Genomic DNA, 12,181 nt, shown 5'->3' with positions numbered 1-12,181 from the left:
CCCAAAAGAATACCTGGCACGGTGGCCATACATCTCAAAATGGCTCTATTTTCAACCCATTCCTTTTGTTCATTCCATTTTACGGAAGAAAGGAGGTTTGGAAATAATAGTTCTTTACTTAAACTCAGTGACTATAAAGAGGACAAATTGGATATTTCCCTACTTAATGTTCTGATGGAGAAAAATATGTTGGTAATCAATGTTGTTTAGATACATCTGGTTTTTTTTTGGGGGGGGCGGTCTATATTCAGCAGTGCTCAGGGGCTACTCATGACATCGTGCTGAGGTGCTGAGGATGCTCTTGGTTTGCTCAACAGATAGTCCAGTGCCAGGGATAGAACCTGGGATTCCACATGCAAAGCACACACCCTAGTCCTCTGAGCTGTCTCCCTAGCCCTCGTCATTTATATATTTAATATCATCTACTAAGCAAGTGCATTAGCTGTGGACTATTTAAAAGCAATAAAGCAAATCATCTTTCATAGTCTCTGGCACTCTTTATAAGATCTCTGAAAAGGAGCTAAATTCTGAGTATCGTGTCAGCATAAATAAAGCAATCAAGAAAATATGCAGAGACACATTAACTTTAAAATCTAAAGAAAGTTTAATAACAGTGCTTATATTCTCTTAAAACACACATAATTGCCAATATATTAAATGTTATGTGTTTCAAATGAAGTGTTACTACAAAATTTCTTTTAAAGAAATTCTACTTAAGCATTTGAAACTTTATATGCAGGATGAGTATATAGCTGAAATTAGGGTTTGGAAAATGTTAGCTTAATTTCAAATTTCACTGCCTTAAGGACGCTTCCTGAGGAAAATGATGTATATCTTTTATGTTCATCAATGGGTGATTAAACAATATGAAATAGAAGAAATATTGCAGGATTTCTCAACCATGACACTGTTGAAATTTTGGCATGGTAATGTTGACTGAAAGAGGAACTAAACTATATTCTGTATATTTTTAACAACATCTCTGGCTCCTTCACACTAGATGCTAGCGGTCCCACCAGTCATACTTATCAAAAAATGTCTCCACTCATGATCAAATGACCTGGAGGGGTGAAGGCAAATTGGCAACTGATAAAATAATGAAAATCTGTCACTTTGCCAGCTTTGCTATCTATCTCCCCTCAGGGCTTCGTATGCCATTGTACAAACACAACCAAGTGCTTGCACTTCACATTTCTCTGGGACGATTCCTCTGAAGGTTGAAATAATTGGAATTCAGTAATTATTACTGATGTCCAAACATCAGTAAGAACAGAAATATGGACTGAAGAACACAAGGCATTTTGTTTGGTTTACTATGCAGACTCTCCTGCCCCCATGACAGGCTCTCTTCACCAGGGCCCCTAGGACGGGGTCGTGTTGAGTCTCCCTCCCTGCCCCAAGCAGAACTCCAGAAGCCGAAAACCTCCAGAACCCAGCCACAGCCATGCTCAAGACCACTCTCCACACGTTCTAATGAGCCTAACACATGAAGGAACCGGCAGAGGAGCAAGGTGTGCGGGACCCGGGGCTGAGATCTCCAAGCCTGCTCGGATCGGGACTGGGCTTCCTCCACCCAGAACCCCAGTATTCCAGTAGCTTGGCAGTTTATACCCACAAACTGCCCCCAGAGCCATGTAATCTCATTAACGGCCAAGATTCAGAGACTATAAACCAAAGCTTCGAAAGAGAGCAATGCAGTATTTCCTGGAGCACGCAGCCTCTCACATTCTAGTCCACTGATGTACCATCCAGTCCACACAGCAGAGCCTGGTAAGCTATCCGTGGCATATTCGATATGCCAAAAAGAGTCACAATAATGGGCCTTATTCCCCTGACCCTGAAAGAGCCCCCAATACAGCCATTGGGAAAGATGAGTAAGGAGAGTCTGCTAAAATCTCAGGGCTGGGATGAATGGAGACGTTACTGGCTCCTGCTCGAGCAAATCGATGAACAATGGGGCGACAGTGCTACAAGTGCTACTATGAAGAACCAAACTGCAAAGAAAAGCAAAGCTAAAGGGCCAGATTGACATCAGATATCCTTGTATCTGGCCTGCACTGGTTTGATCTTTGGTACCACATATGGTCCCATAAGCAACACCAGGAATGATTCCTGAACTTCACTTAAAATCACTTAATCACTTAACTTCCCGTTAGTCATCGATTTGCTCGAGCAGGGTGCCAGTAACGTCTCCATTTGTGCCTGTCGCGAGCTAGTGTAGCCCAATGGCATCTCTTCGCTCCGGGAACATGAAGGGCCTCAAACCGATTGTTCATGATATTGACGAAGAAGTCTGACCATCTGGTAGGTGGGCGGCCACGCGGTCTTTTGACATCCCGTGGAATCCAGTCAGTAACAGCTCTAGTCCAACGGTCGTCTTTAAATCTCATTACGTGACCAGCCCATCTGATTTTAGACACCTTGGCAAATGAGACAGCGTCCCTGATCCTTGATCGTCGACGGATGTCAGAACTCCGGATTCTTTCTCTCATTTGAGTGAAATGTGATATGGAAACGTCCAAGGTCTCCAAACGTGATATTCCAAGCATAGCTCTTTCCTGAACTTCAAGCCAGGAGTAATCCCTCAACACCACCAGGTGTGGCCAAAGAAAATGAAATAATTCATAGCCTATAGTTAGGGGGAGTCCATTTAAAAGGGAAGGGGCAATCTGCTCAGAGCAACGGTATTCACAGTAACAAGATGGAAGTAACCGGAGTGCCCACTGATGGAGAAACAAAATGTGGAATTAGAACTGCCACAGAATACTAGTGAGCCTTAAATGTGAATATTCTGACATATGCCACAGTATGATGAACCTTTGTGATTCACATACACAAAGTAAGAGAAGCCAGTCATTGAAAGGCAATAGTATATAATTTTACTGTATGTGGCACGGAGAGCCTTAAATTCATAGGGGGAGAAAGTAGAATGATGGTATAGAATAGGGTGTTATTGCTGGGTGGGTACAGTTTCAGTTTTATAAGCTGAAGAGTTCCATAGATGTTTGGTGGTGATAGTGGCCCCATATAAAGGTACTCATGCTACTATGGACATTTAAAAATGGTAAAGACAGAAAATACTATTTGCATTTTACACAGTGTTATGTATATTTTACTACTATTAAAAAAGGGGGAGGGAAGGAGGGAAGGAGGAGCTTGGGAAAGTAAGGCTTTGGAAGGGAAGAATATTTAAACCTCTTGGCTCTGCCATTTATTAATTCCTGACCTCAGGCATGTTATAAACATAGCTGGAACTTTGTGTTCATCTGCATATTTGACAGTGAGGATTGGCATAGATTTGACACACAACAGACATTCAATTAAAGGGTAGCAAATATGAAAGAGAGGGCAGGGAGATTATTTAAAAAAAAGCAAGGAAAAGATAAAAGAGGTAATAGTGCTGGGAAGTGACAAGTTAGCAGAGATAACTTTAGCTTTCATTTGTGCTTTCTCAAATCTTCCAAAAGAGTGAGATAGCAAAAATCTTCAAGAGAATCTTTAAGATATATTTTATGCTACAATGACAAGTGATTCTCAACAATTTGGCTGGCAGCGAACCTGGAAACTAAAGGACTGATAGCAATCAGAATAATTAAATAGAAAACTCTAGTATATGCACATCTCTGTTCAGTGCAGCACTTTTTATTTCCAGCTTTGATCTGGAAACTGCCTAAGTGTCCAACAACAGAGAGAGAAATGGTAGAATCCCACAGTGGAGTACTACTCAGCTTTTAGAAAATGTACATTTCTGCATTTTGCTGCAACATGATGAAACTGCCAGGGTTTATGTTAAGTGAAATAAGTCAGAAGAAGAAAACAAGTATCACTGCCTGTGACATACAGAGAAACAAAGCAAGGGAAGTGACAATGATGTCCACTGGAAACAAGAGCCCTGGCTCTGACCACAGAATTAAGGTTAGTTTTCTAAGAATGCAAGGACAAGGGAAGGGTCTAATGGACTATGGTGGAAGGATAATGACTAGTGGTGGAAGAAGGGTGGGAATATTTACTCCTGATACACATAAACACTTATTATCATATAAACCAATGTTAACTCAATTAAAGGGCCACTGATTTGGCTCAAGTAGTAGGGCTCAAGTCTTGTAAGTGTGATATTGTGGGTTTGGTCTCCAGCACTATTATAGTCCTTGAGCCCTGCAACAATACAGACAAAATAAATTTGTTTTTAAAAAAAGCTTAGGATTGGAGAGTGCACACAGGTTATGGTACTTGCCTTGCAAATGACCAACCCTGGTTTGATCCTGGTACTGCCTGGTTCCCTGAGAAGAACTGGAAGTGACCCCTAATCAGACAGCCAAGAGTGACCCCCTTATATCACAAGTGTGGCTAAATACCCCCAAAACAACAAAAAGAAAAAAAAAGAAAAAATTCTATGCCACTCAAAATAATATTTTTTCACTAGATGATGATACTAGAAGAAAGTCAAAGATTTAGGAAATGCTCTATGAGAGAAAAGTCTTAAATATTCTATTCATTAATATAAATTCCTTACAAATTAGAAAAGTTCCTAGCACTGGGGCATACCACTTCATTTACAGAACACCTACCAGGGTGATCCTTGTATTACCACTGGGTTGTGACTTCTCAGATACTTTAAGTCAAATATGGCTTTGTGTAAACCACTGATTAAAAGTATTTTTTAGCAAGACATCTAGGAGTTATTCCAAGGGTTGAATTTCTTTAATACCATGTGTCTCCAGTACATAAGAGGATAGTGTCATGTTTTTCTCCTATTTGCTCTTCCATTTTCCAAGAAAATAGCAAAACTGCTCATGTAAAAATGTAGATTATTTTTATGAATACTCTTGAGTATTTAAAAGATGGTACCTTCCAGTGATAAACCAAAAGCAGCACGCCACATTGATGGGATGTAAAGTAGAAGACCACCAATCTCCATTAAGAAAATATAAACACACAAGGCTTAACTGGTAACAGGTTAGTAATCTTTTTCTCAAAGGGCTTAATGGCTCCAAGGTGTGATACAACAATATTCACACACCTTATTCTAAGGAAATATTTTTGATCATTTTTATCGAATTAGAGCAAGCAATATAAAATAAATTATTCAGGGCCTGCTATTGTGGCAGGCTTGAGGGGTGGTTGGGAAAGTTGGAAATAATGGTGGTGGGAAGGTGCACTGGTGGTGGGACTGGTATTGGAATCATGGTCACGGTCACGGTCCTCCCGTTATTTATAGATTTGCTCGAGTGGGACCAGTAACATCTCTATCGTGAGACTTGTTATTACTGTGTTTGGCATATTGAATACGTCACGGGGTAGCTTGCCAGGCTTTGCTGTGTAGGCGAGATACTCTCGGTACCTTGCCGGGCTCTCTGAGAGGGGCGGAGGAAGCGAACCCAGTTTGGCCAGGCCAGCTGCATGCAAGGCAAATGCCCTACCGCTGTGCTTTCGCTCCAGCCCTGTATTATAAACAATTTTTTAAATCAGTGTTCAAATAAAAAATAAATAAATAAATTTACAAGGTCTACTAAGTTTTTTCACAGCAATAAAACCATGAGAAACAACACTTTTTTTTTTTTAACTAAGGCAACTAATGCAAACTCAATCTTAAGTTTACAAGGAATATCGTATTGGAATACTGAATGTAATAAGTTATGAACAACTTTATAAAAAATAAAAGGTGGTGTCTTTCAGTGATTATGAGCTATAATGATAAAAGGTATAGCCTTACTCTAAAAGGAGACCAGAGATGGGCAACAAAACCCCACCCAAGCCATGGACACACTTAAGCAACTGGGAGGTTCATAGAGCAAGATGCCCTTTGGTTTTCCTCAGAACACAGAACATACAGAGCATAATATACCAAAAGCTGTTAGATCTGTTGTGATTAAAAAAAAAAAGTCTCACAGGAGTATAAAGATATCACTTTCTTCCCCTGCTGGGAGCCAGGCTCTGTCAAATACGGTCAGATTATGATGTGGATGGAGCACTCTAGGGAAAAAGACTTTCAAAATAGGCTTTGAAGATGTGTAGAAAGGACTCTCAAGCCTTTCTCCAGCTTCTGAAAGGCAGGAGAGAAGTGAGGAGCACATGCTGTGCTTGGATAAGCTCGCTTTCACAATTTCTTACCAGTAAGAGAAGAATGCCTCTCTCTGGTCTGCCAAAAGATACAAGAGTATCAGGGGCTGGAGAGAGAGTATAGTGACCAGGGTGCTTTGCCTTGCACGGGGTTGATTCGGGTTGGTCTCTGGCATCCCATATGGTCCTCTAAGCAAGCACAGCCAGGTGTGATTCCTGAGTGCAGAGCTATCAGTAGGCCTGAAGCACTATCAGGTGTGGTCCCCAAATAAATAAAAAACAAAACAAACAAACAGAATATCTGGTCACAAGATAAAGTGGTATTATCTAATTCCTCAATTTCTCAAATGATCATAATTAATGATAATGATATAATGGTGGCAGTGCAGATTTAACTATAAGTTTTTCACAGACTAATCTCAATCTTAATAATCCTAGGTGATGACCCAAGGTACTTTAGAGTCAGTTTTATAAACTTTATAGATCTTATCTTGTAGACACTATGTTTCAAGGAAGGCAAATGATGGGGTTGTATTTTTCCAGCAAAGAAATCACATGGGAACAATTTCAGATGTCAGCAGTGATGTAGAGATGGAGAAAGTCACTAACTTGCTTCAATATGGTCAAAATCCTTAGCTCAGAATCACACTTGTGTATTCTTAGCACACATAGGTGACATGCTATAGATGTTCTGGTCTATATGGCATTTAAATAGGCTGAAAGGGAGACATTAAAGAGCTCAGGAATAAGGTAATTCAACACATTTCTTATTAATCCTGATCAGCTGAAATCCCTTTATTCCGACTATATTTGGTATCTCAGCATGTGCTGGAATTGGAACGGAAAAACTGCATGACTACCACGTGTCTTTTCTTCTCCAAACACATAAATACAGAAGTATGTGTGACCACATCGTTCCTTCTCTTCACTTCCCCCTCTTCCCTCCCCCTTTTATCCTGTCTGTCTAGACAGAACCCTTTTTTTTCCTCGAAGACAGAAACACTGGGTGCTAGTTCCACCTGCTATTGACTAGGCATGTGACTGTGACACAGCAGTTTTAGGTCTTGGTTTCCTCATCTGTGCAAGGATACAGGTAGACAAGCTGGTCCAAGACTCCTTTAGTACTAACGTTCTCGGTACTTTGAGGCAAGCTGCTGGTTAGGATTTCAGTCTTCACAGGATACATTTAGTAAGCTTCCATCGGGGAATGAATTCACTATTCTGAATAATGCTGGACTACCTAATTTCACAATTAACTGTAAAAGATGGGTGAGCACACAGAGGAACTCCTTTTCCCCATAGGCTGTGTGTACATGCACCGGCTCTATTTCCCCATTGATGCGTGGGAGAGCCCTTCCAGCCAGGAGAGAGGCTGCTGAGCTAAGGGCTTCTGACATAAGCGACTCCACTTCTATTCCCTGCATGTCAGAAGCAGAAGGGGATGCTACACCGCTGTCCCCACGAGTCAGCTGTAGCCCAGCAACAAACTGTTCAGGTCTTGGTATCACCATCACCAAACCCACTGATTCCTCTGTAATGGTAAGCCAAGTTTAACCATTAACTAGCTGATTTTGCTCCTGCAACTTGCTTTGCTGCCCACAGTTCCTTGTCCACTATACCCACTATTGGACTAGGATGTGGTTCCTGCCTGTATATACTCATCCCTGACTGCCCTCGAGGTGGCGAGTTCTTTGGGATGCTACACTGCTCTGGATTGTCAGCTTCCGGAATAGAGTCTCAATGTGGCCTCTCTGAGTGTGGTGCTCATCTGTCTCTCTCCAAACTCTCTTACAACACTGCCGTGGGTGGGGTGGGGTGGTGGTGGTGGTGTCGGTCGCTATTCTTCCAGGAGCAGGGGTTCCAGCCTGAGCCCTGCTGCCTCTCAGGCATGTAGGTTGCCCAGGACACAGGACTGTGCTGTAGATAAGAAAACTGCAAAGGGAGAACAAAGGAAGAGAAGAGGGAGATGAAAACTGGAGACCACCTAGAAAGATGTCACTGCCCCTAATCATTAGCTATGGAAAGGGGGAAAAAGGAAAAGTAAAAGTGGGAGTGTATACTCCAGCATCCCTTCCAGTCAGTCCCCTGCCAATCAACCACAGTCCCGGTCTGTTTCTGTTCCTTTGCTCCTACATCCCCCCTCCCCCATTCCAGGAATTTCCATGTCCTTAACCTATTTTGGTGGTCTTTTCTAACTCATAAAGTGCCTCCTACAATCTGTCAGAGTGGGGTCTTCAATGTCTAAGAATCACTCCCAGTGCTGCAGGAGTGTTAGTGTCAATCCCTGGAACAGAAGGAACCCGGCTCCCATTTCCAGAGACAAGAGGACAACTGCATCCCAGACTGAGTGTATTTATCACACTACTGTGCAAATTCAATTCTGAGTGCATTTGTATGAGTTATTTTAATACTCAGAAATGCACAAAGACATATTCTTATCCTTCCCATTTCACAAGTGAGAGCTGATTAGTGACGGTATGCAGGTTGTTGAAAGTTATACATCATAGGGGCTGGAGTGATAGCACAGCGGGTAGAGCATTTGCCTTGCACGTGGCCGACCGGGTTCGATTCCCAGCATCCCATATGGTCTCCTGAGCACTGCCAGGAGTAATTCATGAGTGCATGAGATGAGTCCGGAGTAACTCCTGTGCAACGCCAGGTGTGACCCAAAAAGCAAGCAAACAAACAAATAAACAAACAGAAACAAAAAAAAATTTATACATCATAGAGGGAAAGCCAGATAGTGGAATGTCAGTATCCTTAATTTGCTTTTGTGAGGAGACATAATATTAAAATAGGGTGTAAAAATTAATTTTTTTCAGGATGCACTTTTTTTCTAGTAATAAATATATTATTATTATAATTGATTACTGGCTCTAGAGATTTATTAATAAAGACTATGTAGTTTTGGGGGGCTAACCCAGGAACCTCCACAAATTTTTGTTATTGCAACAGCAAATAGATTTCAACTTTCCAACTTCAAATAATCACTGTAGCAAACAAATGCTTCACTAAAATTGTGGCACCAGCCATTTTCTTTAGAGATGTAGATACGTATCTGTGTACGAAGAACCATAAACACTATGCTAATCAGAACAGGGGCTAAGAAATTTAACTGCTGCTTACTTTTTCAAGTTTCTCAAGGGAAAAAAGAGGACAAAATGTCACTTTTCAATAAAAATAAAATTTAGGGAAGTATTCATCCAGTTAAAATGTCATTTATTTGTCCTCTAGTCTCAGAAGGGTGCCTCTGAATGCTGACTATGGAGTTCAATTACCATTTGGATGGGAGATGGGTATACTTTGCAAAACAGAAGAGCTATAATTTCAGGGAAACTATCCAAAAAGAGGAAAAGATGGAACAAAGGGAGAAAACAGTTTGTTTTAAAATGCACTGGTATAATTCATAGTTTCTATGCTATGGGAAGTGAAGACTATCATTTTGGATATTTTATGAAAACATTGAAAAAACAATATTATCTATCAACAAATTCATGGTGGCATAAAAAATTAAATTTCTTTCTTACTGTTAATATTTTAGCACACCTGCCACACATTTTTATTATATGAAATCTTGAGAATTAAGGAGGGAAGCAATAAAACACTTGAGAAAGGTGAGGGAAGGCTGTTCTTTCTACAGTTATAGGGAGGCATTAAATGATATATTGCAATTCATGTGTTCTGTCTGCCAATGACAATAAAAGCCTACCCACATTTGCCTGGCTAGGTATCAGTTTGTTCAAGATTTCAGGCCACACTTTCTGCATCTCTAGGAGATTTCTTTATTTTGCTGAGCGTGTTCCAGCATGCTCAAAAAAGGAACAAGGAGCCAAGAACTTCTCTGGATCCATCCCAAGCTCACACAACTTGGCCATACCATGAGACCAACAATTAATTTACACTTGCTGGTGACCTGTTTGTCTGCAGAGTCAAGTTCAATCACAATGGCTAAACAGCACATTGAACAGTCGACAACGTGTGACCTGTTAGAGGTGACACGAGCAAATGGTCCAGAGTGGAGACTCCCTGCTGCCTTTTCTATTTGTACCCACCCAAACGTTTGGAGATGAAAACGAGTGCTGAGTAATCATCTTCTAAAGTGTTCCTAATTTTCAAAACAACAACAAAACCTTCAAAATTTCTAAACCTATTTAGCAAAATGAGGCTATAAAGTTGAGGCAAGGAGTAGTTTACACACGTCAGACTGTCTGGAGTTGAAACATGGTTCTAATATCAAGTGGCATGAATGCCTTCATGAGTAATGGAACGGATTTCTATCTGCCTGGAATCTGTAAATGCAAGCTTATTTTAAAAAAGTGTTTGCAATTATAATAAAGATCTTGAGATGAGATTATTCTGGATTAAAGGTGCACCCTAATGACTGTTAAAGAAACTTTGGTACATCTACACTATGGAATACTATGCAGCTGTTAGAAAATATAAATTCATGAAATTTGCATACAAGAGGATCTCCATGGAAAGTATCATGCTAAGTGAAATGAGTCAGAAAGAAAGGGACAGACATAGAAAGCACTCATCTGGGGCATATAATAGAATGGGAGACAAACACCCAAAAATACTTGAGATAAGTACCAGGAGTTTGCTCCACGGCTTGGAAGCTGGCAGCACATGCTGGGGGGAAAAGCATCTCAGATACAGAAGGGAACACCAAGTCAAGGGTGTTTGGAGGATCCACTCGTGATGGGAGATGCATGCTGAAAGTAGACTATAGACCAAACATGATGGCCATTCAATACCTCTATTGCAAATCACAACGACCTAAAGGAAAGAGTGAGCAAAAGGGAATGCCTTGCCACAGACACAGTGTGGGGTGGGGGAGTTGGGATGGGGGGTGGGAGGCTTACTGAGATCATTGGTGGTGGAGAGATGGTACTTGATCATTGTATAACTGAAACCCAAGCATAAAAATTTGTAAGCCTACAACTGTACCTCATGGTGTTTCACTAATAAAAATAAAAAAAAAATAAAGGTGCACCCTAAACCCAATTGAGAAAAGGGACTTTATGCAACAAGATGGGTAGCACAACAGGGAGAAGGTGCAGAGACTCAGACATAGAGATTGGAAGGAAGCATCCATTAACCAAGGAGCATCAAGCTGGTTGAGAGGCAGGAAACAGATTTTAAAATCGGGGTCTCCAGACAGAACCAACCTTGCTACAAATGGATTTCAGACTCCTGGCCTTCTAAATGGTGAAATGTTTCAGTTTTATTGTTCTAAGTCATCGTATTTGTGGTAATCTGTTAGAGCAATCTACAGAAACATGAACATGTCTCATGACTTACGTCACAAGTGATTCTCAGAAGTTAATTAGATCTTTATACTCAGTCTATTTAGGTGAAAAATAGGGATTTTAAAATGCCACATGACTGGTACAAGGATTACTGAGTTAACATGTGCAGAGCACTTAGAACTGTTTTTGGCAGGAAGTAAGCACTATAACTGTCATTGCTATCTTCATCCTCATCATTAGGATGGATATTCAGAAGTAGGCATTGGGGGTAGCACTGTAGCACTGTCCTCCCATTGTTCATTGATTTGCTTGAGCGGGCCCAGTAACGTCTCCATTGTGACACTTGTTACTGTTTTGGCATATCAAATACATCACGGGGAGCTTGCCAGGCTTTTCCCTGCGAGTGGGATATTCTCAGTAGCTTGCTGGGCTCTCTGAGCAAAGTGGAGGAATCGAACCCGGGTCGGCCACATGCAAGACAAATGCCCTGCCTGCTGTACTATCGCTCCAGCCCAGGCATTGGGGGTAACTGGGAAATATATATGATTACATTAAAGAGAATGTGGACCCTCTTTATTGGGCTCTTATGTTTTATAAATTGTGTAAGAGCATACATCAATTTTATAATCAAAAAGCATTTATTAATGAAAAAATATTTAATTCATACTGAAAAGGTTGCAAAACTGTCAGTTCATCTTGAGATTAGCAGGAGCTGGGCTCTGTTCGTAGTGATGGGCTATTTAAACAACATGCATTCTAGCAAGGTTCTCACAGATGTGGAGAAACAGTGGTTTGATTATTAATACCCGAGAGCTACAGTGCACAGATTGCTACAAATAACCTATACCCTTTGGGAACTTGAGAAGCTC

At 41.0% G+C, this 12,181-nt stretch overlaps 1 protein-coding gene across 5 annotated transcripts in view; it reads right to left on the bottom strand.

Moving 5' to 3' along the window:
- The window catches only part of ASPH (aspartate beta-hydroxylase), a 235,787-nt gene that overhangs the window by 1,143 nt on the left and 222,463 nt on the right, over positions 1 to 12,181 (bottom strand). The gene's annotated exons all lie outside the window — the stretch shown is intronic.

This window comes from Sorex fumeus, unplaced genomic scaffold (genome assembly GCF_029834395.1).
Source record: "Sorex fumeus unplaced genomic scaffold, SorFum_2.1 ptg000002l, whole genome shotgun sequence".
In the NCBI taxonomy this organism is placed as follows: Eukaryota; Metazoa; Chordata; class Mammalia; order Eulipotyphla; family Soricidae; genus Sorex; species Sorex fumeus.
This window is presented reverse-complemented; position numbering and strand designations above follow the sequence as displayed.